Source organism: Oncorhynchus mykiss, chromosome 21 (assembly GCF_057628025.1).
Source record: "Oncorhynchus mykiss isolate SJ-2025 chromosome 21, ASM5762802v1, whole genome shotgun sequence".
NCBI classification, from domain to species: domain Eukaryota; kingdom Metazoa; phylum Chordata; class Actinopteri; order Salmoniformes; family Salmonidae; genus Oncorhynchus; species Oncorhynchus mykiss.
Window position 1 is genome coordinate 53823268 of NC_143042.1, and position 23941 is coordinate 53847208.

Sequence of the window (23941 nt, forward strand, 5' to 3'; positions counted from 1 at the left end):
CTTCAAACCATCAAACTCTGTGTTACGTGCTGATCTCTCTTCCTCCACAGGAATTTGCATTCATCCACCCCAGATGGGACTCGAACCCACAATCCCTGGCTTAGAAGGCCAGTGCCTTATCCATTAGGCCACTGGGGTACTTGCTGAAAATGAGCTGGATAGCAGAGAGTGGTTTTGACCGATCGTACACGTGGTTAAAGTAGACATCACGCTTCCGCTTCGCTTCTGTAATCAGCATGACCTGTACAAACTGACAGAAGCAGTCAAAAAATAATCACGGAGGGCACGGAGGGCATTCTTGGAGCTGCTGAGGATTGCCCCCAGGTCTTCGTACGTTCAACTAATGCTCTATTCCTCTGAGCTACATCCCCTTAGATTGCAAGTAGTTGCATTTGGGAATAGACAAAAAGTGAGCAGAGGAATAAAATCGCTGTTTAGCCCCCTAGCTTGCGAAATGTCTTTTTCTCTCTCCCTGTTGGTCTAGTGGTTAGGATTCATTTCTTTTACCACCGAGGCCTGGGTTTGATTCCCGCTCAGGGAATGACTTGCTTTTGTGGAAACACTAGGCATAAGTCAAAAACTTGGCACAACTGCAGAAAAAGTTATACTCTTCTGAGTCAGCGACCTAAGGACTGTTGCAATCTCGAGAACTCTCTGCTGCTATACCAACATTCCTATCAAAGGTCAACAAGTGAACATTTCTTCTCTCAGGGAAAGATATTTTTTTGTCAAGCACATGTCATGGTACACTGCTGTCAAAAAGTTGGCGTAAGCCACAAGAAAAAGTACAATCCTTCGAGCCGGATTTGAACCAGCGACCTAAGGATTACAGCAACTTCCCCTACAGTCCTCCGCTCTACCAACTGAGCTATCGAAGGATAAAAAATATAGTCAAACGCCATCACCTAGATGGTCAGAGGTTTGGCAGAAGCATATGTTCCCTTTAAGAAATGAATCTGCTGAGTTTGGCGGTTTCTTGGAGCTGCTGACGATTGCCCCCAGGTCTTCGTACGTTCAACTAATGCTCTATTCCTCTTAGCTACATCCCCTTAGATTGCAAGTAGTTGCGTTTGGGATTAGAGAAAAAGTTAGCAGAGGAATAAAATCGCTGTTTAGCCCCCTCACTGCAAAATGCATTTTTTTCTCTCCCTGTTGGTCAAGTGGTTAGGATTCGGTTCTTTTACCACCGCTGCCTGGGTTTGATTCCCGCTCAGGGAATGACTTGCTTTTGGGGAAACACTAGGCATAAGTCAAAAACTTTGCACAACTGCAGAAAAAGTTATACTCTTCTGAGTCAGCGACCTAAGGACTGTTGCAATCTCGAGAACTCTCTGCTGCTCTACCAACATTCCTATCAAAGGTCAACAAGTGAAGATTTCTTCTCTCAGGGAAAGATATTTTTTGTCAAGCACATGTCATGGTACACTGCTGTCAAAAAGTTGGCGTAAGCCACAAGAAAAAGTACAATCCTTCGAGCCGGATTTGAACCAGCGACCTAAGGATTACAGCAATTTCACCTACAGTCCTCCGCTCTACCAACTGAGCTATCAAAGGATAAAAAATATAGTCAAACGCCATCACCTAGATGGTCAGAGGTTTGGCAGAAGCATATGTTCCCTTTAAGAAATTAATCTGCTGAGTTTGGTGGTTTCTTGGAGCTGCTGACGATTGCCCCCAGGTCTTCGTACGTTCAACTAATGCTCTATTCCTCTGAGCTACATCCCCTTAGATTGCAAGTAGTTGCATTTGGGATTAGAGAAAAAGTGAGCAGAGGAATAAAATCGCTGTTTAGCCCCCTAGCTTGTGAAATGTCTTTTTCTCTCTCCCTGTTGGTCTAGTGGTTAGGATTCATTTATTTTACCACCGCTGCCTGGGTTTGATTCCCGCTCAGGGAATGACTTGCTTTTGGGGAAACACTAGGCATAACTCAAAAACTTGGCACAACTGCAGAAAAAGTTATACTCTTCTGAGTCAGCGACCTAAGGACTGTTGCAATCTCGAGAACTCTCTGCTGCTATACCAACATTACTATCAAAGGTCAACAAGTGAAGATTTCTTCTCTCAGGGAAAGATATTTTTTTGTCAAGCACATGTCATGGTACACTGCTGTCAAAAAGTTGGCACAAGCCACAAGAAAAAGTACAATCCTTCGAGCCGGATTTGAACCAGCGACCTAAGGATTACAGCAATTTCCCCTACAGTCCTCTGCTCTACCAACTGAGCTATCGAAGGATAAAAAATGTAGTCAAACGCCATCACCTAGATGGCCAGAGGTTTGGCAGAAGCATATGTTCCCTTTAAGAAATTAATCTGCTGAGTTTGGTGGTTTCTTGGAGCTGCTGAGGATTGCCCCCAGGTCTTCGTACGTTCAACTAATGCTCTATTCCTCTGAGCTACATCCCCTTAGATTGCAAGTAGTTGCATTTGGGAATAGACAAAAAGTGAGCAGAGACCATCACCTAGATGGTCAGAGGTTTGGCAGAAGCATATGTTCCCTTTAAGAAATGAATCTGCTGAGTTTGGCGGTTTCTTGGAGCTGCTGACGATTGCCCCCAGGTCTTCGTACGTTCAACTAATGCTCTATTCCTCTTAGCTACATCCCCTTAGATTGCAAGTAGTTGCGTTTGGGATTAGAGAAAAAGTTAGCAGAGGAATAAAATCGCTGTTTAGCCCCCTCACTGCAAAATGCATTTTTTTCTCTCCCTGTTGGTCAAGTGGTTAGGATTCGGTTCTTTTACCACCGAGGCCTGGGTTTGATTCCCGCTCAGGGAATGACTTGCTTTTGGGGAAACACTAGGCATAAGTCAAAAACTTGGCACAACTGCAGAAAAAGTTATACTCTTCTGAGTCAGCGACCTAAGGACTGTTGCAATCTCGAGAACTCTCTGCTGCTATACCAACATTCCTATCAAAGGTCAACAAGTGAACATTTCTTCTCTCAGGGAAAGATATTTTTTTGTCAAGCACATGTCATGGTACACTGCTGTCAAAAAGTTGGCGTAAGCCACAAGAAAAAGTACAATCCTTCGAGCCGGATTTGAACCAGCGACCTAAGGATTACAGCAACTTCCCCTACAGTCCTCCACTCTACCAACTGAGCTATCGAAGGATAAAAAATATAGTCAAACGCCATCACCTAGATGGTCAGAGGTTTGGCAGAAGCATATGTTCCCTTTAAGAAATGAATCTGCTGAGTTTGGCGGTTTCTTGGAGCTGCTGACGATTGCCCCCAGGTCTTCGTACGTTCAACTAATGCTCTATTCCTCTTAGCTACATCCCCTTAGATTGCAAGTAGTTGCGTTTGGGATTAGAGAAAAAGTTAGCAGAGGAATAAAATCGCTGTTTAGCCCCCTCACTGCAAAATGCATTTTTTCTCTCTCCCTGTTGGTCAAGTGGTTAGGATTCGGTTCTTTTACCACCGCTGCCTGGGTTTGATTCCCGCTCAGGGAATGACTTGCTTTTGGGGAAACACTAGGCATAAGTCAAAAACTTTGCACAACTGCAGAAAAAGTTATACTCTTCTGAGTCAGCGACCTAAGGACTGTTGCAATCTCGAGAACTCTCTGCTGCTCTACCCACATTCCTATCAAAGGTCAACAAGTGAAGATTTCTTCTCTCAGGGAAAGATATTTTTTGTCAAGCACATGTCATGGTACACTGCTGTCAAAAAGTTGGCGTAAGCCACAAGAAAAAGTACAATCCTTCGAGCCGGATTTGAACCAGCAACCTAAGGATTACAGCAATTTCACCTACAGTCCTCCGCTCTACCAACTGAGCTATCGAAGGATAAAAAATATAGTCAAACGCCATCACCTAGATGGTCAGAGGTTTGGCAGAAGCATATGTTCCCTTTAAGAAATTAATCTGCTGAGTTTGGTGGTTTCTTGGAGCTGCTGACGATTGCCCCCAGGTCTTCGTACGTTCAACTAATGCTCTATTCCTCTGAGCTACATCCCCTTAGATTGCAAGTAGTTGCATTTGGGATTAGAGAAAAAGTGAGCAGAGGAATAAAATCGCTGTTTAGCCCCCTAGCTTGCGAAATGTCTTTTTCTCTCTCCCTGTTGGTCTAGTGGTTAGGATTCATTTATTTTACCACCGCTGCCTGGGTTTGATTCCCGCTCAGGGAATGACTTGCTTTTGGGGAAACACTAGGCATAACTCAAAAACTTGGCACAACTGCAGAAAAAGTTATACTCTTCTGAGTCAGCGACCTAAGGACTGTTGCAATCTCGAAAACTCTCTGCTGCTCTACCAACATTCCTATCAAATGTCAACAAGTGAAGATTTCTTCTCTCAGGGAAAGATATTTTTTGTCAAGCACATGTCATGGTACACTGCTGTCAAAAAGTTGGCGTAAGCCACAAGAAAAGGTACAATCCTTCGAGCCGGATTTGAACCAGCGACCTAAGGATTACAGCAATTTCACCTACAGTCCTCCGCTCTACCAACTGAGCTATCGAAGGATAAAAAATATAGTCAAACGCCATCACCTAGATGGTCAGAGGTTTGGCAGAAGCATATGTTCATTTAAGAAATTAATCTGCTGAGTTTGGTGGTTTCTTGGAGCTGCTGACGATTGCCCCCAGGTCTTCGTACGTTCAACTAATGCTCTATTCCTCTGAGCTACATCCCCTTAGATTGCAAGTAGTTGCATTTGGGATTAGAGAAAAAGTGAGCAGAGGAATAAAATCGCTGTTTAGCCCCCTAGCTTGCGAAATGTCTTTTTCTCTCTCCCTGTTGGTCTAGTGGTTAGGATTCATTTATTTTACCACCGCTGCCTGGGTTTGATTCCCGCTCAGGGAATGACTTGCTTTTGGGGAAACACTAGGCATAACTCAAAAACTTGGCACAACTGCAGAAAAAGTTATACTCTTCTGAGTCAGCGACCTAAGGACTGTTGCAATCTCGAAAACTCTCTGCTGCTCTACCAACATTCCTATCAAATGTCAACAAGTGAAGATTTCTTCTCTCAGGGAAAGATATTTTTTGTCAAGCACATGTCATGGTACACTGCTGTCAAAAAGTTGGCGTAAGCCACAAGAAAAAGTACAATCCTTCGAGCCGGATTTGAACCAGCGACCTAAGGATTACAGCAATTTCACCTACACTCCTCCACTCTACCAACTGAGCTATCGAAGGATAAAAAATATAGTCAAACGCCATCACCTAGATGGTCAGAGGTTTGGCAGAAGCATATGTTCCCTTTAAGAAATTAATCTGCTGAGTTTGGTGGTTTCTTGGAGTTGCTGACGATTGCCCCGAGGTCTTCGTACGTTCAACTAATGCTCTATTCCTCTGAGCTACATCCCCTTAGATTGCAAGTAGTTGCATTTGGGATTAGAGAAAAAGTGAGCAGAGGAATAAAATCGCTGTTTAGCCCCCTAGCTTGAGAAATGTCTTTTTCTTTCTCCCTGTTGGTCTAGTGGTTAGGATTCATTTATTTTACCACCGCTGCCTGGGTTTGATTCCCGCTCAGGGAATGACTTGCTTTTGGGGAAACACTAGGCATAACTCAAAAACTTGGCACAACTGCAGAAAAAGTTATACTCTTCTGAGTCAGCGACCTAAGGACTGTTGCAATCTCGAAAACTCTCTGCTGCTCTACCAACATTCCTATCAAATGTCAACAAGTGAAGATTTCTTCTCTCAGGGAAAGATATTTTTTGTCAAGCACATGTCATGGTACACTGCTGTCAAAAAGTTGGCGTAAGCCACAAGAAAAAGTACAATCCTTCGAGCTGGATTTGAACCAGCGACCTAAGGATTACAGCAATTTCACCTACAGTCCTCCGCTCTACCAACTGAGCTATCGAAGGATAAAAAATATAGTCAAACGCCATCACCTAGATGGTCAGAGGTTTGGCAGAAGCATATGTTCATTTAAGAAATTAATCTGCTGAGTTTGGTGGTTTCTTGGAGCTGCTGACGATTGCCCCCAGGTCTTCGTACGTTCAACTAATGCTCTATTCCTCTGAGCTACAACCCCTTAGATTGCAAGTAGTTGCATTTGGGATTAGAGAAAAAGTGAGCAGAGGAATAAAATCGCTGTTTAGCCCCCTAGCTTGCGAAATGTCTTTTTCTCTCTCCCTGTTGGTCTAGTGGTTAGGATTCATTTATTTTACCACCGCTGCCTGGGTTTGATTCCCGCTCAGGGAATGACTTGCTTTTGGGGAAACACTAGGCATAACTCAAAAACTTGGCACAACTGCAGAAAAAGTTATACTCTTCTGAGTCAGCGACCTAAGGACTGTTGCAATCTCGAAAACTCTCTGCTGCTCTACCAACATTCCTATCAAATGTCAACAAGTGAAGATTTCTTCTCTCAGGGAAAGATATTTTTTGTCAAGCACATGTCATGGTACACTGCTGTCAAAAAGTTGGCGTAAGCCACAAGAAAAAGTACAATCCTTCGAGCCGGATTTGAACCAGCGACCTAAGGATTACAGCAATTTCACCTACACTCCTCCACTCTACCAACTGAGCTATCGAAGGATAAAAAATATAGTCAAACGCCATCACCTAGATGGTCAGAGGTTTGGCAGAAGCATATGTTCCCTTTAAGAAATTAATCTGCTGAGTTTGGTGGTTTCTTGGAGTTGCTGACGATTGCCCCGAGGTCTTCGTACGTTCAACTAATGCTCTATTCCTCTGAGCTACATCCCCTTAGATTGCAAGTAGTTGCATTTGGGATTAGAGAAAAAGTGAGCAGAGGAATAAAATCGCTGTTTAGCCCCCTAGCTTGCGAAATGTCTTTTTCTCTCTCCCTGTTGGTCTAGTGGTTAGGATTCATTTATTTTACCACCGCTGCCTGGGTTTGATTCCCGCTCAGGGAATGACTTGCTTTTGGGGAAACACTAGGCATAACTCAAAAACTTGGCACAACTGCAGAAAAAGTTATACTCTTCTGAGTCAGCGACCTAAGGACTGTTGCAATCTCGAAAACTCTCTGCTGCTCTACCAACATTCCTATCAAAGGTCAACAAGTGAAGATTTCTTCTCTCAGGGAAAGATATTTTTTGTCAAGCACATGTCATGGTACACTGCTGTCAAAAAGTTGGCGTAAGCCACAAGAAAAAGTACAATCCTTCGAGACGGATTTGAACCAGCGACCTAAGGATTACAGCAATTTCACCTACAGTCCTCCGCTCTACCAACTGAGCTATCGAAGGATAAAAAATATAGTCAAACGCCATCACCTAGATGGTCAGAGGTTTGGCAGAAGCATATGTTCCCTTTAAGAAATTAATCTGCTGAGTTTGGTGGTTTCTTGGAGCTGCTGACGATTGCCCCCAGGTCTTCGTACGTTCAACTAATGCTCTATTCCTCTGAGCTACATCCCCTTAGATTGCAAGTAGTTGCATTTGGGATTAGAGAAAAAGTGAGCAGAGGAATAAAATCGCTGTTTAGCCCCCTAGCTTGCGAAATGTCTTTTTCTCTCTCCCTGTTGGTCTAGTGGTTAGGATTCATTTATTTTACCACCGCTGCCTGGGTTTGATTCCCGCTCAGGGAATGACTTGCTTTTGGGGAAACACTAGGCATAACTCAAAAACTTGGCACAACTGCAGAAAAAGTTATACTCTTCTGAGTCAGCGACCTAAGGACTGTTGCAATCTCGAAAACTCTCTGCTGCTCTACCAACATTCCTATCAAATGTCAACAAGTGAAGATTTCTTCTCTCAGGGAAAGATATTTTTTGTCAAGCACATGTCATGGTACACTGCTGTCAAAAAGTTGGCGTAAGCCACAAGAAAAAGTACAATCCTTCGAGCCGGATTTGAACCAGCGACCTAAGGATTACAGCAATTTCACCTACAGTCCTCCGCTCTACCAACTGAGCTATCGAAGGATAAAAAATATAGTCAAACGCCATCACCTAGATGGTCAGAGGTTTGGCAGAAGCATATGTTCATTTAAGAAATTAATCTGCTGAGTTTGGTGGTTTCTTGGAGCTGCTGACGATTGCCCCCAGGTCTTCGTACGTTCAACTAATGCTCTATTCCTCTGAGCTACATCCCCTTAGATTGCAAGTAGTTGCATTTGGGATTAGAGAAAAAGTGAGCAGAGGAATAAAATCGCTGTTTAGCCCCCTAGCTTGCGAAATGTCTTTTTCTCTCTCCCTGTTGGTCTAGTGGTTAGGATTCATTTATTTTACCACCGCTGCCTGGGTTTGATTCCCGCTCAGGGAATGACTTGCTTTTGGGGAAACACTAGGCATAACTCAAAAACTTGGCACAACTGCAGAAAAAGTTATACTCTTCTGAGTCAGCGACCTAAGGACTGTTGCAATCTCGAAAACTCTCTGCTGCTCTACCAACATTCCTATCAAATGTCAACAAGTGAAGATTTCTTCTCTCAGGGAAAGATATTTTTTGTCAAGCACATGTCATGGATACATGAATTAGGAGATCAGTGTCTTAAGCCACTGTGTCTCTCTGTGATCAGCATGACCTATATGGATTGATAGAAGCAGTAATAAAAAAAGAATCACGGAGGGCACAGAGACATGCACATGAAATTCTCCAATTTAAAAAAAAAAATTCCTGTTTACACTTCATTTCTAAAAGTAGAATTGGATAGCTTCGATCCATCAACCTCTGTTTTATGTGCCCAGCTCTTCTCTTCTGTTTGCACTTCATTGCTAAAAGCAAACTGGATAGCAGAGGATGGTTTCGATTCCTAAATCACTTGGTTAACTGCCCTGCACACTTCCACTTCATCCCTCCACTTTCAGGTATCCCAAAACAATACTTGAACTCACAATAAATGGATTAGGCGGTCAGTGTCTTAAGTCACTGTGGAAATGTGTGATCAGCATGACCTATACGAACTGATAGAAGCAGTTGTAAAAAAAAATTGCATTTCGCAGGGCACAGAGACATGCCCACGAAATTCTCCTTTTTTATCCCTGTTAAATCTTAATTTCTAAAAATTGAATCAGAAAGCTTCAATCCATCAAACTCTGTGTTACGTGCTGATCTCTCTTCCGCCACAGGAATTTGCATTCAGCCACCCCAGATGGGACTCAAACCCACAATCCTTGGCTTAGAAGGCCAGTGCCTTATCCATTAGGCCACTGGGGTACTTGCTGAAAATGAGCTGGATAGCAGAGAGTGGTTTTGACCGATCGTACGCGTGGTTAAAGTAGACATCACGCTTCCGCTTCGCTTCTGTAATCAGCATGACCTGTACAAACTGACAGAAGCAGTCAACAAAAAATCACGGAGGGCACTGAGACATGCCCACGAAATTCTCCTTTTTTATCCCTGTTAAATCTTCATTTCTAAAAATTGAATCGGAAAGCTTCAATCCATCAAACTCTGTGTTACGTGCTGATCTCTCTTCCTCCACAGGAATTTGCATTCATCCACCCCAGATGGGACTCGAACCCACAATCCCTGGCTTAGAAGGCCAGTGCCTTATCCATTAGGCCACTGGGGTACTTGCTGAAAATGAGCTGGATAGCAGAGAGTGGTTTCGACCGATCGTACACGTGGTTAAAGTAGACATCACGCTTCCGCTTCGCTTCTGTAATCAGCATGACCTGTACAAACTGACAGAAGCAGTCAAAAAATAATCACGGAGGGCACTGAGACATGCCCATGAAATTATGGTTTAATATTTCTGTTTGCACTTCATTGCTAAAGCAAACTGAATAGCAGAGGATGGTTTCGATCCATAAATCACTGGGTTAACTGCCAGGCACACTTCCACTTCATCACTCCACTTTCAGGTACCCCAAAACAATACTTGAATTCACAATACATGGATTAGGAGATCAGTGTCTTAAGCCACTGTGTCTCTCTGTGATCAGCATGACCTATATGGATTGATAGAAGCAGTAATAAAAAAAATTATCACGGAGGGCACAGAGACATGCACATGAAATTCTCCAATTTAAAAAAAAAAATCCTGTTTACACTTCATTTCTAAAAGTAGAATTGGATAGCTTCGATCCATCAACCTCTGTTTTATGTGCCCAGCTCTTCTCTTCTGTTTGCACTTCATTGCTAAAAGCAAACTGGATAGCAGAGGATGGTTTCGATTCCTAAATCACTTGGTTAACTGCCCTGCACACTTCCACTTCATCCTTCCACTTTCAGGTATCCCAAAACAATACTTGAACTCACAATAAATGGATTAGGCGGTCAGTGTCTTAAGTCACTGTGGAAATGTGTGATCAGCATGACCTATACGAACTGATAGATGCAGTTGTAAAAAAATTGCATTTCGCAGGGCACAGAGACATGCCCACGAAATTCTCCTTTTTTATCCCTGTTAAATCTTCATTTCTAAAAATTGAATCAGAAAGCTTCAATCCATTAAACTCTGTGTTACGTGCTGATCTCTCTTCCTCCACAGGAATTTGCATTCATCCACCCCAGATGGGACTCGAACCCACAATCCCTGGCTTAGAAGGCCAGTGCCTTATCCATTAGGCCACTGGGGTACTTGCTGAAAATGAGCTGGATAGCAGAGAGTGGTTTTGACCGATCGTACACGTGGTTAAAGTAGACATCACGCTTCCGCTTCGCTTCTGTAATCAGCATGACCTGTACAAACTGACAGAAGCAGTCAAAAAATAATCACGGAGGGCACTGAGACATGCCCATGAAATTATGGTTTAATATTTCTGTTTGCACTTCATTGCTAAAGCAAACTGAATAGCAGAGGATGGTTTCGATCCATAAATCACTGGGTTAACTGCCAGGCACACTTCCACTTCATCACTCCACTTTCAGGTACCCCAAAACAATACTTGAATTCACAATACATGGATTAGGAGATCAGTGTCTTAAGCCACTGTGTCTCTCTGTGATCAGCATGACCTATATGGATTGATAGAAGCAGTAATAAAAAAAGAATCACGGAGGGCACAGAGACATGCACATGAAATTCTCCAATTTAAAAAAAAAAATTCCTGTTTACACTTCATTTCTAAAAGTAGAATTGGATAGCTTCGATCCATCAACCTCTGTTTTATGTGCCCAGCTCTTCTCTTCTGTTTGCACTTCATTGCTAAAAGCAAACTGGATAGCAGAGGATGGTTTCGATTCCTAAATCACTTGGTTAACTGCCCTGCACACTTCCACTTCATCCCTCCACTTTCAGGTATCCCAAAACAATACTTGAACTCACAATAAATAGATTAGGCGGTCAGTGTCTTAAGTCACTGTGGAAATGTGTGATCAGCATGACCTATACGAACTGATAGAAGCAGTTGTAAAAAAAAAATGCATTTCGCAGGGCACAGAGACATGCCCACGAAATTCTCCTTTTTTATCCCTGTTAAATCTTAATTTCTAAAAATTGAATCAGAAAGCTTCAATCCATCAAACTCTGTGTTACGTGCTGATCTCTCTTCCGCCACAGGAATTTGCATTCAGCCACCCCAGATGGGACTCAAACCCACAATCCTTGGCTTAGAAGGCCAGTGCCTTATCCATTAGGCCACTGGGGTACTTGCTGAAAATGAGCTGGATAGCAGAGAGTGGTTTTGACCGATCGTACGCGTGGTTAAAGTAGACATCACGCTTCCGCTTCGCTTCTGTAATCAGCATGACCTGTACAAACTGACAGAAGCAGTCAACAAAAAATCACGGAGGGCACTGAGACATGCCCACGAAATTCTCCTTTTTTATCCCTGTTAAATCTTCATTTCTAAAAATTGAATCGGAAAGCTTCAATCCATCAAACTCTGTGTTACGTGCTGATCTCTCTTCCTCCACAGGAATTTGCATTCATCCACCCCAGATGGGACTCGAACCCACAATCCCTGGCTTAGAAGGCCAGTGCCTTATCCATTAGGCCACTGGGGTACTTGCTGAAAATGAGCTGGATAGCAGAGAGTGGTTTCGACCGATCGTACACGTGGTTAAAGTAGACATCACGCTTCCGCTTCGCTTCTGTAATCAGCATGACCTGTACAAACTGACAGAAGCAGTCAAAAAATAATCACGGAGGGCACTGAGACATGCCCATGAAATTATGGTTTAATATTTCTGTTTGCACTTCATTGCTAAAGCAAACTGAATAGCAGAGGATGGTTTCGATCCATAAATCACTGGGTTAACTGCCAGGCACACTTCCACTTCATCACTCCACTTTCAGGTACCCCAAAACAATACTTGAATTCACAATACATGGATTAGGAGATCAGTGTCTTAAGCCACTGTGTCTCTCTGTGATCAGCATGACCTATATGGATTGATAGAAGCAGTAATAAAAAAAATAATCACGGAGGGCACAGAGACATGCACATGAAATTCTCCAATTTAAAAAAAAAAATCCTGTTTACACTTCATTTCTAAAAGTAGAATTGGATAGCTTCGATCCATCAACCTCTGTTTTATGTGCCCAGCTCTTCTCTTCTGTTTGCACTTCATTGCTAAAAGCAAACTGGATAGCAGAGGATGGTTTCGATTCCTAAATCACTTGGTTAACTGCCCTGCACACTTCCACTTCATCCTTCCACTTTCAGGTATCCAAAAACAATACTTGAACTCACAATAAATGGATTAGGCGGTCAGTGTCTTAAGTCACTGTGGAAATGTGTGATCAGCATGACCTATACGAACTGATAGAAGCAGTTGTAAAAAAATTGCATTTCGCAGGGCACAGAGACATGTCCACGAAATTCTCCTTTTTTATCCCTGTTAAATCTTCATTTCTAAAAATTGAATCGGAAAGCTTCAATCCATCAAACTCTGTGTTACGTGCTGATCTCTCTTCCTCCACAGGAATTTGCATTCATCCACCCCAGATGGGACTCGAACCCACAATCCCTGGCTTAGAAGGCCAGTGCCTTATCCATTAGGCCACTGGGGTACTTGCTGAAAATGAGCTGGATAGCAGAGAGTGGTTTCGACCGATCGTACACGTGGTTAAAGTAGACATCACGCTTCCGCTTCGCTTCTGTAATCAGCATGACCTGTACAAACTGACAGAAGCAGTCAAAAAATAATCACGGAGGGCACTGAGACATGCCCATGAAATTATGGTTTAATATTTCTGTTTGCACTTCATTGCTAAAGCAAACTGAATAGCAGAGGATGGTTTCGATCCATAAATCACTGGGTTAACTGCCAGGCACACTTCCACTTCATCACTCCACTTTCAGGTACCCCAAAACAATACTTGAATTCACAATACATGGATTAGGAGATCAGTGTCTTAAGCCACTGTGTCTCTCTGTGATCAGCATGACCTATATGGATTGATAGAAGCAGTAATAAAAAAAATAATCACGGAGGGCACAGAGACATGCACATGAAATTCTCCAATTTAAAAAAAAAAATCCTGTTTACACTTCATTTCTAAAAGTAGAATTGGATAGCTTCGATCCATCAACCTCTGTTTTATGTGCCCAGCTCTTCTCTTCTGTTTGCACTTCATTGCTAAAAGCAAACTGGATAGCAGAGGATGGTTTCGATTCCTAAATCACTTGGTTAACTGCCCTGCACACTTCCACTTCATCCTTCCACTTTCAGGTATCCAAAAACAATACTTGAACTCACAATAAATGGATTAGGCGGTCAGTGTCTTAAGTCACTGTGGAAATGTGTGATCAGCATGACCTATACGAACTGATAGAAGCAGTTGTAAAAAAAATTGCATTTCGCAGGGCACAGAGACATGCCCACGAAATTCTCCTTTTTTATCCCTGTTAAATCTTCATTTCTAAAAATTGAATCGGAAAGCTTCAATCCATCAAACTCTGTGTTACGTGCTGATCTCTCTTCCTCCACAGGAATTTGCATTCATCCACCCCAGATGGGACTCAAACCCACAATCCCTGGCTTAGAAGGCCAGTGCCTTATCCATTAGGCCACTGCCTTATCCATTAGGCCACTGGGGTACTTGCTGAAAATGAGCTGGATAGCAGAGAGTGGTTTTGACCGATCGTACACGTGGTTAAAGTAGACATCACGCTTCCGCTTCGCTTCTGTAATCAGCATGACCTGTACAAACTGACAGAAGCAGTCAAAAAATAATCACGGAGGGCACTGAGACATGCCCATGAAATTATGGTTTAATATTTCTGTTTGCACTTCATTGCTAAAGCAAACTGAATAGCAGAGGATGGTTTCGATCCATAAATCACTGGGTTAACTGCCAGGCACACTTCCACTTCATCACTCCACTTTCAGGTACCCCAAAACAATACTTGAATTCACAATACATGGATTAGGAGATCAGTGTCTTAAGCCACTGTGTCTCTCTGTGATCAGCATGACCTATATGGATTGATAGAAGCAGTAATAAAAAAAGAATCACGGAGGGCACAGAGACATGCACATGAAATTCTCCAATTTAAAAAAAAAAATTCCTGTTTACACTTCATTTCTAAAAGTAGAATTGGATAGCTTCGATCCATCAACCTCTGTTTTATGTGCCCAGCTCTTCTCTTCTGTTTGCACTTCATTGCTAAAAGCAAACTGGATAGCAGAGGATGGTTTCGATTCCTAAATCACTTGGTTAACTGCCCTGCACACTTCCACTTCATCCCTCCACTTTCAGGTATCCCAAAACAATACTTGAACTCACAATAAATGGATTAGGCGGTCAGTGTCTTAAGTCACTGTGGAAATGTGTGATCAGCATGACCTATACGAACTGATAGAAGCAGTTGTAAAAAAAAATTGCATTTCGCAGGGCACAGAGACATGCCCACGAAATTCTCCTTTTTTATCCCTGTTAAATCTTAATTTCTAAAAATTGAATCTGAAAGCTTCAATCCATCAAACTCTGTGTTACGTGCTGATCTCTCTTCCTCCACAGGAATTTGCATTCATCCCCCCCAGATGGGACTCGAACCCACAATCCCTGGCTTAGAAGGCCAGTGCCTTATCCATTAGGCCACTGGGGTACTTGCTGAAAATGAGCTGGATAGCAGAGAGTGGTTTTGACCGATCGTACGCGTGGTTAAAGTAGACATCACGCTTCCGCTTCGCTTCTGTAATCAGCATGACCTGTACAAACTGACAGAAGCAGTCAACAAAAAATTACGGAGGGCACTGAGACATGCCCACGAAATTCTCCTTTTTTATCCCTGTTAAATCTTCATTTCTAAAAATTGAATCGGAAAGCTTCAAACCATCAAACTCTGTGTTACGTGCTGATCTCTCTTCCTCCACAGGAATTTGCATTCATCCACCCCAGATGGGACTCGAACCCACAATCCCTGGCTTAGAAGGCCAGTGCCTTATCCATTAGGCCACTGGGGTACTTGCTGAAAATGAGCTGGATAGCAGAGAGTGGTTTCGACCGATCGTACACGTGGTTAAAGTAGACATCACGCTTCCGCTTCGCTTCTGTAATCAGCATGACCTGTACAAACTGACAGAAGCAGTCAAAAAATAATCACGGAGGGCACTGAGACATGCCCATGAAATTATGGTTTAATATTTCTGTTTGCACTTCATTGCTAAAGCAAACTGAATAGCAGAGGATGGTTTCGATCCATAAATCACTGGGTTAACTGCCAGGCACACTTCCACTTCATCACTCCACTTTCAGGTACCCCAAAACAATACTTGAATTCACAATACATGGATTAGGAGATCAGTGTCTTAAGCCACTGTGTCTCTCTGTGATCAGCATGACCTATATGGATTGATAGAAGCAGTAATAAAAAAAATAATCACGGAGGGCACAGAGACATGCACATGAAATTCTCCAATTTAAAAAAAAAAATCCTGTTTACACTTCATTTCTAAAAGTAGAATTGGATAGCTTCGATCCATCAACCTCTGTGTTATGTGCCCAGCTCTTCTCTTCTGTTTGCACTTCATTGCTAAAAGCAAACTGGATAGCAGAGGATGGTTTCGATTCCTAAACCACTTGGTTAACTGCCCTGCACACTTCCACTTCATCCCTCCACTTTCAGGTACCCCAAAACAATACTTGAACTCACAATAAATGGATTAGGCGGTCAGTGTCTTAAGTCACTGTGGAAATGTGTGATCAGCATGACCTATACGAACTGATAGAAGCAGTTGTAAAAAAAAATGCATTTCTCAGGGCACATAGACATGCCCACGAAATTCTCCTTTTTTATCCCTGTTAAATCAGCATGACCTATACGAACTGATAGAAGCAGTTGTAAAAAAAATTGTATTTCTCAGGGCACATAGACATGCCCACGAAATTCTCCTTTTTTATCCCTGTTAAATCTTCATTTCTATAAATTGAATCGGAAAGCTTCAATCCATCAAACTCTGTGTTACGTGCTGATCTCTCTTCCTCCAAAGGAATTTGCATTCATCCACCCCAGATGGGACTCGAACCCACAATCCCTGGCTTAGAAGGCCAGTGCCTTATCCATTTGGCCACTGGGGTACTTGCTGAAAATGAACTGGATAGCAGAGAGTGGTTTCGACCGATCGTACACGTGGTTAAAGTAGACATCACGCTTCCGCTTCGCTTCTGTAATCAGCATGACCTGTACAAACTGACAGAAGCAGTCAAAAAATAATCACGGAGGGCACTGAGACATGCCCATTAATATTTCTGTTTGCACTTCATTGCTAAAGCAAACTGAATAGCAGAGGATGGTTTCGATCCATAAATCACTGGGTTAACTGCCAGGCACACTTCCACTTCATCACTCCACTTTCAGGTACCCCAAAACAATACTTGAATTCACAATACATGGATTAGGAGATCAGTGTCTTAAGCCACTGTGTCTCTCTGTGATCAGCATGACCTATATGGATTGATAGAAGCAGTAATAAAAAAAATAATCACGGAGGGCACAGAGACATGCACATGAAATTCTCCAATTTAAAAAAAAAAATCCTGTTTACACTTCATTTCTAAAAGTAGAATTGGATAGCTTCGATCCATCAACCTCTGTGTTATGTGCCCAGCTCTTCTCTTCTGTTTGCACTTCATTGCTAAAAGCAAACTGGATAGCAGAGGATGGTTTCGATTCCTAAACCACTTGGTTAACTGCCCTGCACACTTCCACTTCATCCCTCCACTTTCAGGTACCCCAAAACAATACTTGAACTCACAATAAATGGATTAGGCGGTCAGTGTCTTAAGTCACTGTGGAAATGTGTGATCAGCATGACCTATACGAACTGATAGAAGCAGTTGTAAAAAAAATTGCATTTCTCAGGGCACATAGACATGCCCACGAAATTCTCCTTTTTTATCCCTGTTAAATCAGCATGACCTATACGAACTGATAGAAGCAGTTGTAAAAAAAATTTTATTTCTCAGGGCACATAGACATGCCCACGAAATTCTCCTTTTTTATCCCTGTTAAATCTTCATTTCTATAAATTGAATCGGAAAGCTTCAATCCATCAAACTCTGTGTTACGTGCTGATCTCTCTTCCTCCAAAGGAATTTGCATTCATCCACCCCAGATGGGACTCGAACCCACAATCCCTGGCTTAGAAGGCCAGTGCCTTATCCATTTGGCCACTGGGGTACTTGCTGAAAATGAACTGGATAGCAGAGAGTGGTTTCGACCGATCGTACACGTGGTTAAAGTAGACATCACGCTTCCGCTTCGCTTCTGTAATCAGCATGACCTGTACAAACTGACAGAAGCAGTCAAAAAATAATCACGGAGGGCACTGAGACATGCCCATTAATATTTCTGTTTGCACTTCATTGCTAAAGCAAACTGAATAGCAGAGGATGGTTTCGATCCATAAATCACTGGGTTAACTGCCAGGCACACTTCCACTTCATCACTCCACTTTCAGGTACCCCAAAACAATACTTGAATTCACAATACATGGATTAGGAGATCAGTGTCTTAAGCCACTGTGTCTCTCTGTGATCAGCATGACCTATATGGATTGATAGAAGCAGTAATAAAAAAAGAATCACGAAGGGCACAGAGACATGCACATGAAATTCTCCAATTTAAAAAAAAAATCCCTGTTTACACTTCATTTCTAAAAGTAGAATTGGATAGCTTCGATCCATCAACCTCTGTGTTATGTGCCCAGCTCTTCTCTTCTGTTTGCACTTCATTGCTAAAAGCAAACTGGATAGCAGAGGATGGTTTCGATTCCTAAACCACTTGGTTAACTGCCCTGCACACTTCCACTTCATCCCTCCACTTTCAGGTACCCCAAAACAATACTTGAACTCACAATAAATGGATTAGGCGGTCAGTGTCTTAAGTCACTGTGGAAATGTGTGATCAGCATGACCTATACGAACTGATAGAAGCAGTTGTAAAAAAAATTGCATTTCGCAGGGCACAGAGACATGCCCACGAAATTCTCCTTTTTTATCCCTGTTAAATCTTAATTTCTAAAAATTGAATCTGAAAGCTTCAATCCATCAAACTCTGTGTTACGTGCTGATCTCTCTTCCTCCACAGGAATTTGCATTCATCCCCCCCAGATGGGACTCGAACCCACAATCCCTGGCTTAGAAGGCCAGTGCCTTATCCATTAGGCCACTGGGGTACTTGCTGAAAATGAGCTGGATAGCAGAGAGTGGTTTTGACCGATCGTACGCGTGGTTAAAGTAGACATCACGCTTCCGCTTCGCTTCTGTAATCAGCATGACCTGTACAAACTGACAGAAGCAGTCAACAAAAAATCACGGAGGGCACTGAGACATGCCCACGAAATTCTCCTTTTTTATCCCTGTTAAATCTTCATTTCTAAAAATTGAATCGGAAAGCTTCAATCCATCAAACTCTGTGTTACGTGCTGATCTCTCTTCCTCCACAGGAATTTGCATTCATCCACCCCAGATGGGACTCGAACCCACAATCCCTGGCTTAGAAGGCCAGTGCCTTATCCATTAGGCCACTGGGGTACTTGCTGAAAATGAGCTGGATAGCAGAGAGTGGTTTCGACCGATCGTACACGTGGTTAAAGTAGACATCACGCTTCCGCTTCGCTTCTGTAATCAGCATGACCTGTACAAACTGACAGAAGCAGTCAAAAAATAATCACGGAGGGCACTGAGACATGCCCATGAAATTATGGTTTAATATTTCTGTTTGCACTTCATTGCTAAAGCAAACTGAATAGCAGAGGATGGTTTCGATCCATAAATCACTGGGTTAACTGCCAGGCACACTTCCACTTCATCACTCCACTTTCAGGTACCCCAAAACAATACTTGAATTCACAATACATGGATTAGGAGATCAGTGTCTTAAGCCACTGTGTCTCTCTGTGATCAGCATGACCTATATGGATTGATAGAAGCAGTAATAAAAAAAATAATCACGGAGGGCACAGAGACATGCACATGAAATTCTCCAATTTAAAAAAAAAAATCCTGTTTACACTTCATTTCTAAAAGTAGAATTGGATAGCTTCGATCCATCAACCTCTGTGTTATGTGCCCAGCTCTTCTCTTCTGTTTGCACTTCATTGCTAAAAGCAAACTGGATAGCAGAGGATGGTTTCGATTCCTAAACCACTTGGTTAACTGCCCTGCACACTTCCACTTCATCCCTCCACTTTCAGGTACCCCAAAACAATACTTGAACTCACAATAAATGGATTAGGCGGTCAGTGTCTTAAGTCACTGTGGAAATGTGTGATCAGCATGACCTATACGAACTGATAGAAGCAGTTGTAAAAAAAATTGCATTTCTCAGGGCACATAGACATGCCCACGAAATTCTCCTTTTTTATCCCTGTTAAATCAGCATGACCTATACGAACTGATAGAAGCAGTTGTAAAAAAAATTGTATTTCTCAGGGCACATAGACATGCCCACGAAATTCTCCTTTTTTATCCCTGTTAAATCTTCATTTCTATAAATTGAATCGGAAAGCTTCAATCCATCAAACTCTGTGTTACGTGCTGATCTCTCTTCCTCCAAAGGAATTTGCATTCATCCACCCCAGATGGGACTCGAACCCACAATCCCTGGCTTAGAAGGCCAGTGCCTTATCCATTTGGCCACTGGGGTACTTGCTGAAAATGAACTGGATAGCAGAGAGTGGTTTCGACCGATCGTACACGTGGTTAAAGTAGACATCACGCTTCCGCTTCGCTTCTGTAATCAGCATGACCTGTACAAACTGACAGAAGCAGTCAAAAAATAATCACGGAGGGCACTGAGACATGCCCATTAATATTTCTGTTTGCACTTCATTGCTAAAGCAAACTGAATAGCAGAGGATGGTTTCGATCCATAAATCACTGGGTTAACTGCCAGGCACACTTCCACTTCATCACTCCACTTTCAGGTACCCCAAAACAATACTTGAATTCACAATACATGGATTAGGAGATCAGTGTCTTAAGCCACTGTGTCTCTCTGTGATCAGCATGACCTATATGGATTGATAGAAGCAGTAATAAAAAAAGAATCACGAAGGGCACAGAGACATGCACATGAAATTCTCCAATTTAAAAAAAAAATCCCTGTTTACACTTCATTTCTAAAAGTAGAATTGGATAGCTTCGATCCATCAACCTCTGTGTTATGTGCCCAGCTCTTCTCTTCTGTTTGCACTTCATTGCTAAAAGCAAACTGGATAGCAGAGGATGGTTTCGATTCCTAAACCACTTGGTTAACTGCCCTGCACACTTCCACTTCATCCCTCCACTTTCAGGTACCCCAAAACAATACTTGAACTCACAATAAATGGATTAGGCGGTCAGTGTCTTAAGTCACTGTGGAAATGTGTGATCAGCATGACCTATACGAACTGATAGAAGCAGTTGTAAAAAAAATTGCATTTCTCAGGGCACATAGACATGCCCACGAAATTCTCCTTTTTTATCCCTGTTAAATCTTCATTTCTATAAATTGAATCGGAAAGCTTCAATCCATCTAACTCTGTTACGTGCTGATCTCTCTTCCTCCACAGGAATTTGCATTCATCCACCCCAGATGGGACTCGAACCCACAATCCCTGGCTTAGAAGGCCAGTGCCTTATCCATTTGGCCACTGGGGTACTTGCTGAAAATGAACTGGATAGCAGAGAGTGGTTTCGACCGATCGTACACGTGGTTAAAGTAGACATCACGCTTCCGCTTCGCTTCTGTAATCAGCATGACCTGTACAAACTGACAGAAGCAGTCAAAAAATAATCACGGAGGGCACTGAGACATGCCCATTAATATTTCTGTTTGCACTTCATTGCTAAAGCAAACTGAATAGCAGAGGATGGTTTCGATCCATAAATCACTGGGTTAACTGCCAGGCACACTTCCACTTCATCACTCCACTTTCAGGTACCCCAAAACAATACTTGAATTCACAATACATGGATTAGGAGATCAGTGTCTTAAGCCACTGTGTCTCTCTGTGATCAGCATGACCTATATGGATTGATAGAAGCAGTAATAAAAAAAGAATCACGAAGGGCACAGAGACATGCACATGAAATTCTCCAATTTAAAAAAAAAATCCCTGTTTACACTTCATTTCTAAAAGTAGAATTGGATAGCTTCGATCCATCAACCTCTGTGTTATGTGCCCAGCTCTTCTCTTCTGTTTGCACTTCATTGCTAAAAGCAAACTGGATAGCAGAGGATGGTTTCGATTCCTAAACCACTTGGTTAACTGCCCTGCACACTTCCACTTCATCCCTCCACTTTCAGGTACCCCAAAACAATACTTGAACTCACAATAAATGGATTAGGCGGTCAGTGTCTTAAGTCACTGTGGAAATGTGTGATCAGCATGACCTATACGAACTGATAGAAGCAGTTGTAAAAAAATTGCATTTCTCAGGGCACATAGACATGCCCACGAAATTCTCCTTTTTTATCCCTGTTAAATCTTCATTTCTATAAATTGAATCGGAAAGCTTCAATCCATCTAACTCTGTTACGTGCTGATCTCTCTTCCTCCACAGGAATTTGCATTCATCCACCCCAGATGGGACTCGAACCCACAATCCCTGGCTTAGAAGGCCAGGGCCTTATCCATTAGGCCACTGGGGTACTTGCTGAAAATGAACTGGATAGCAGAGAGTGGTTTCGACCGATCGTACACGTGGTTAAAGTAGACATCACGCTTCCGCTTCGCTTCTGTAATCAGCATGACCTGTACAAACTGACAGAAGCAGTCAAAAAATAATCACGGAGGGTCTTAAGCCACTGTGTCTCTCTGTGATCAGCATGACCTATATGGATTGATAGAAGCAGTAATAAAAAAATAATCACGGAGGGCACAGAGACATGCACATGAAATTCTCCAATTTAAAAAAAAAATCCCTGTTTACACTTCATTTCTAAAAGTAGAATTGGATAGCTTCGATCCATCAACCTCAGTGTTATGTGCCCAGCTCTTCTCTTCTGTTTGCACTTCATTGCTAAAAGCAAACTGGATAGCAGAGGATGGTTTCGATTCCTAAACCACTTGGTTAACTGCCCTGCACACTTCCACTTCATCCCTCCACTTTCAGGTACCCCAAAACAATACTTGAACTCACAATAAATGGATTAGGCGGTCAGTGTCTTAAGTCACTGTGGAAATGTGTGATCAGCATTACCTATACGAACTGATAGAAGCAGTTGTAAAAAACATTGCATTTCTCAGGGCACAGAGACATACCCACGAAATTCTCCTTTTTTATCCCTGTTAAATCTTCATTTCTATAAATTGAATCGGAAAGCTTCAATCCATCTAACTCTGTGTTACGTGCTGATCTCTCTTCCTCCACAGGAATTTGTATTCATCCACCCCAGATGGGACTCGAACCCACAATCCCTGGCTTAGAAGGCCAGTGCCTTATCCATTAGGCCACTGGGGTACTTGCTGAAAATTAACTGGATAGCAGAGAGTGGTTTCGACCGATCGTACACGTGGTTAAAGTAGACATCACGCTTCCGCTTCGCTTCTGTAATCAGCATGACCTGTACAAACTGACAGAAGCAGTCAAAAAATAATCACGGAGGGCACTGAGACATGCCCATGAAATTATGGTTTAATATTTCTGTTTGCACTTCATTGCTAAAGCAAACTGAATAGCAGAGGATGGTTTCGATCCATAAATCACTGGGTTAACTGCCAGGCACACTTCCACTTCATCACTCCACTTTCAGGTACCCCAAAACAATACTTGAATTCACAATACATGGATTAGGAGATCAGTGTCTTAAGCCACTGTGTCTCTCTGTGATCAGCATGACCTATATGGATTGATAGAAGCAGTAATAAAAAAAGAATCACGAAGGGCACAGAGACATGCACATGAAATTCTCCAATTTAAAAAAAAAATCCCTGTTTACACTTCATTTCTAAAAGTAGAATTGGATAGCTTCGATCCATCAACCTCTGTGTTATGTGCCCAGCTCTTCTCTTCTGTTTGCACTTCATTGCTAAAAGCAAACTGGATAGCAGAGGATGGTTTCGATTCCTAAACCACTTGGTTAACTGCCCTGCACACTTCCACTTCATCCCTCCACTTTCAGGTACCCCAAAACAATACTTGAACTCACAATAAATGGATTAGGCGGTCAGTGTCTTAAGTCACTGTGGAAATGTGTGATCAGCATGACCTATACGAACTGATAGAAGCAGTTGTAAAAAAAATTGCATTTCTCAGGGCACATAGACATGCCCACGAAATTCTCCTTTCTTATCCCTGTTAAATCTTCATTTCTATAAATTGAATCGGAAAGCTTCAATCCATCTAACTCTGTGTTACGTGCTGATCTCTCTTCCTCCACAGGAATTTGCATTCATCCACCCCAGATGGGACTCGAACCCACAATCCCTGGCTTAGAAGGCCAGTGCCTTATCCATTAGGCCACTGGGGTACTTGCTGAAAATGAACTGGATAGCAGAGAGTGGTTTCGACCGATCGTACACGTGGTTAAAGTAGACATCACGCTTCCGCTTCGCTTCTGTAATCAGCATGACCTGTACAAACTGACAGAAGCAGTCAAAAAATAATCACGGAGGGCCTGAGACATGCCCATGAAATTATGGTTTAATATTTCTGTTTGCACTTCATTGCTAAAGCAAACTGAATAGCAGAG

General features: G+C 42.5%; 26 non-coding genes across 26 annotated transcripts; all 26 read right to left on the reverse strand.

Moving 5' to 3' along the window:
• Nucleotides 1-65: 65 nt before the first annotated feature.
• On the reverse strand, nucleotides 66-138 carry trnar-ucu (transfer RNA arginine (anticodon UCU)). The gene has a single exon. It is a non-coding gene; the product is annotated as a tRNA-Arg (tRNA).
• A 653-nt stretch (nucleotides 139-791) lies between these two features.
• On the reverse strand, nucleotides 792-878 carry trnay-gua (transfer RNA tyrosine (anticodon GUA)). Its single transcript is given in 2 exon segments — nucleotides 792-827; nucleotides 842-878. It is a non-coding gene; the product is annotated as a tRNA-Tyr (tRNA).
• Nucleotides 879-1467: 589 nt separating this feature from the next.
• On the reverse strand, nucleotides 1468-1554 carry trnay-gua (transfer RNA tyrosine (anticodon GUA)). The gene is given in 2 exon segments: nucleotides 1468-1503; nucleotides 1518-1554. It is a non-coding gene; the product is annotated as a tRNA-Tyr (tRNA).
• A 591-nt stretch (nucleotides 1555-2145) lies between these two features.
• trnay-gua (transfer RNA tyrosine (anticodon GUA)) lies at nucleotides 2146-2232 on the reverse strand. The gene is given in 2 exon segments: nucleotides 2146-2181; nucleotides 2196-2232. It is a non-coding gene; the product is annotated as a tRNA-Tyr (tRNA).
• Nucleotides 2233-3022: 790 nt separating this feature from the next.
• trnay-gua (transfer RNA tyrosine (anticodon GUA)) lies at nucleotides 3023-3109 on the reverse strand. Its single transcript is given in 2 exon segments — nucleotides 3023-3058; nucleotides 3073-3109. It is a non-coding gene; the product is annotated as a tRNA-Tyr (tRNA).
• Nucleotides 3110-3699: 590 nt separating this feature from the next.
• On the reverse strand, nucleotides 3700-3786 carry trnay-gua (transfer RNA tyrosine (anticodon GUA)). Its single transcript is given in 2 exon segments — nucleotides 3700-3735; nucleotides 3750-3786. It is a non-coding gene; the product is annotated as a tRNA-Tyr (tRNA).
• A 590-nt stretch (nucleotides 3787-4376) lies between these two features.
• trnay-gua (transfer RNA tyrosine (anticodon GUA)) lies at nucleotides 4377-4463 on the reverse strand. The gene is given in 2 exon segments: nucleotides 4377-4412; nucleotides 4427-4463. It is a non-coding gene; the product is annotated as a tRNA-Tyr (tRNA).
• A 1266-nt stretch (nucleotides 4464-5729) lies between these two features.
• trnay-gua (transfer RNA tyrosine (anticodon GUA)) lies at nucleotides 5730-5816 on the reverse strand. The gene is given in 2 exon segments: nucleotides 5730-5765; nucleotides 5780-5816. It is a non-coding gene; the product is annotated as a tRNA-Tyr (tRNA).
• Nucleotides 5817-7759: 1943 nt separating this feature from the next.
• trnay-gua (transfer RNA tyrosine (anticodon GUA)) lies at nucleotides 7760-7846 on the reverse strand. The gene is given in 2 exon segments: nucleotides 7760-7795; nucleotides 7810-7846. It is a non-coding gene; the product is annotated as a tRNA-Tyr (tRNA).
• A 1161-nt stretch (nucleotides 7847-9007) lies between these two features.
• On the reverse strand, nucleotides 9008-9080 carry trnar-ucu (transfer RNA arginine (anticodon UCU)). Its single transcript has one exon. It is a non-coding gene; the product is annotated as a tRNA-Arg (tRNA).
• Nucleotides 9081-9365: 285 nt separating this feature from the next.
• Nucleotides 9366-9438, reverse strand: trnar-ucu (transfer RNA arginine (anticodon UCU)). The gene has a single exon. It is a non-coding gene; the product is annotated as a tRNA-Arg (tRNA).
• A 936-nt stretch (nucleotides 9439-10374) lies between these two features.
• trnar-ucu (transfer RNA arginine (anticodon UCU)) lies at nucleotides 10375-10447 on the reverse strand. Its single transcript has one exon. It is a non-coding gene; the product is annotated as a tRNA-Arg (tRNA).
• A 938-nt stretch (nucleotides 10448-11385) lies between these two features.
• Nucleotides 11386-11458, reverse strand: trnar-ucu (transfer RNA arginine (anticodon UCU)). Its single transcript has one exon. It is a non-coding gene; the product is annotated as a tRNA-Arg (tRNA).
• A 285-nt stretch (nucleotides 11459-11743) lies between these two features.
• trnar-ucu (transfer RNA arginine (anticodon UCU)) lies at nucleotides 11744-11816 on the reverse strand. The gene has a single exon. It is a non-coding gene; the product is annotated as a tRNA-Arg (tRNA).
• A 936-nt stretch (nucleotides 11817-12752) lies between these two features.
• On the reverse strand, nucleotides 12753-12825 carry trnar-ucu (transfer RNA arginine (anticodon UCU)). The gene has a single exon. It is a non-coding gene; the product is annotated as a tRNA-Arg (tRNA).
• Nucleotides 12826-14793: 1968 nt separating this feature from the next.
• On the reverse strand, nucleotides 14794-14866 carry trnar-ucu (transfer RNA arginine (anticodon UCU)). The gene has a single exon. It is a non-coding gene; the product is annotated as a tRNA-Arg (tRNA).
• Nucleotides 14867-15151: 285 nt separating this feature from the next.
• Nucleotides 15152-15224, reverse strand: trnar-ucu (transfer RNA arginine (anticodon UCU)). Its single transcript has one exon. It is a non-coding gene; the product is annotated as a tRNA-Arg (tRNA).
• A 1041-nt stretch (nucleotides 15225-16265) lies between these two features.
• On the reverse strand, nucleotides 16266-16338 carry trnar-ucu (transfer RNA arginine (anticodon UCU)). The gene has a single exon. It is a non-coding gene; the product is annotated as a tRNA-Arg (tRNA).
• Nucleotides 16339-17367: 1029 nt separating this feature from the next.
• On the reverse strand, nucleotides 17368-17440 carry trnar-ucu (transfer RNA arginine (anticodon UCU)). Its single transcript has one exon. It is a non-coding gene; the product is annotated as a tRNA-Arg (tRNA).
• A 924-nt stretch (nucleotides 17441-18364) lies between these two features.
• Nucleotides 18365-18437, reverse strand: trnar-ucu (transfer RNA arginine (anticodon UCU)). Its single transcript has one exon. It is a non-coding gene; the product is annotated as a tRNA-Arg (tRNA).
• Nucleotides 18438-18722: 285 nt separating this feature from the next.
• Nucleotides 18723-18795, reverse strand: trnar-ucu (transfer RNA arginine (anticodon UCU)). Its single transcript has one exon. It is a non-coding gene; the product is annotated as a tRNA-Arg (tRNA).
• A 1041-nt stretch (nucleotides 18796-19836) lies between these two features.
• trnar-ucu (transfer RNA arginine (anticodon UCU)) lies at nucleotides 19837-19909 on the reverse strand. The gene has a single exon. It is a non-coding gene; the product is annotated as a tRNA-Arg (tRNA).
• A 922-nt stretch (nucleotides 19910-20831) lies between these two features.
• trnar-ucu (transfer RNA arginine (anticodon UCU)) lies at nucleotides 20832-20904 on the reverse strand. The gene has a single exon. It is a non-coding gene; the product is annotated as a tRNA-Arg (tRNA).
• Nucleotides 20905-21825: 921 nt separating this feature from the next.
• On the reverse strand, nucleotides 21826-21898 carry trnar-ucu (transfer RNA arginine (anticodon UCU)). The gene has a single exon. It is a non-coding gene; the product is annotated as a tRNA-Arg (tRNA).
• Nucleotides 21899-22637: 739 nt separating this feature from the next.
• Nucleotides 22638-22710, reverse strand: trnar-ucu (transfer RNA arginine (anticodon UCU)). Its single transcript has one exon. It is a non-coding gene; the product is annotated as a tRNA-Arg (tRNA).
• Nucleotides 22711-23646: 936 nt separating this feature from the next.
• Nucleotides 23647-23719, reverse strand: trnar-ucu (transfer RNA arginine (anticodon UCU)). Its single transcript has one exon. It is a non-coding gene; the product is annotated as a tRNA-Arg (tRNA).
• Between the last annotated feature and the right edge of the window lie 222 nt (nucleotides 23720-23941).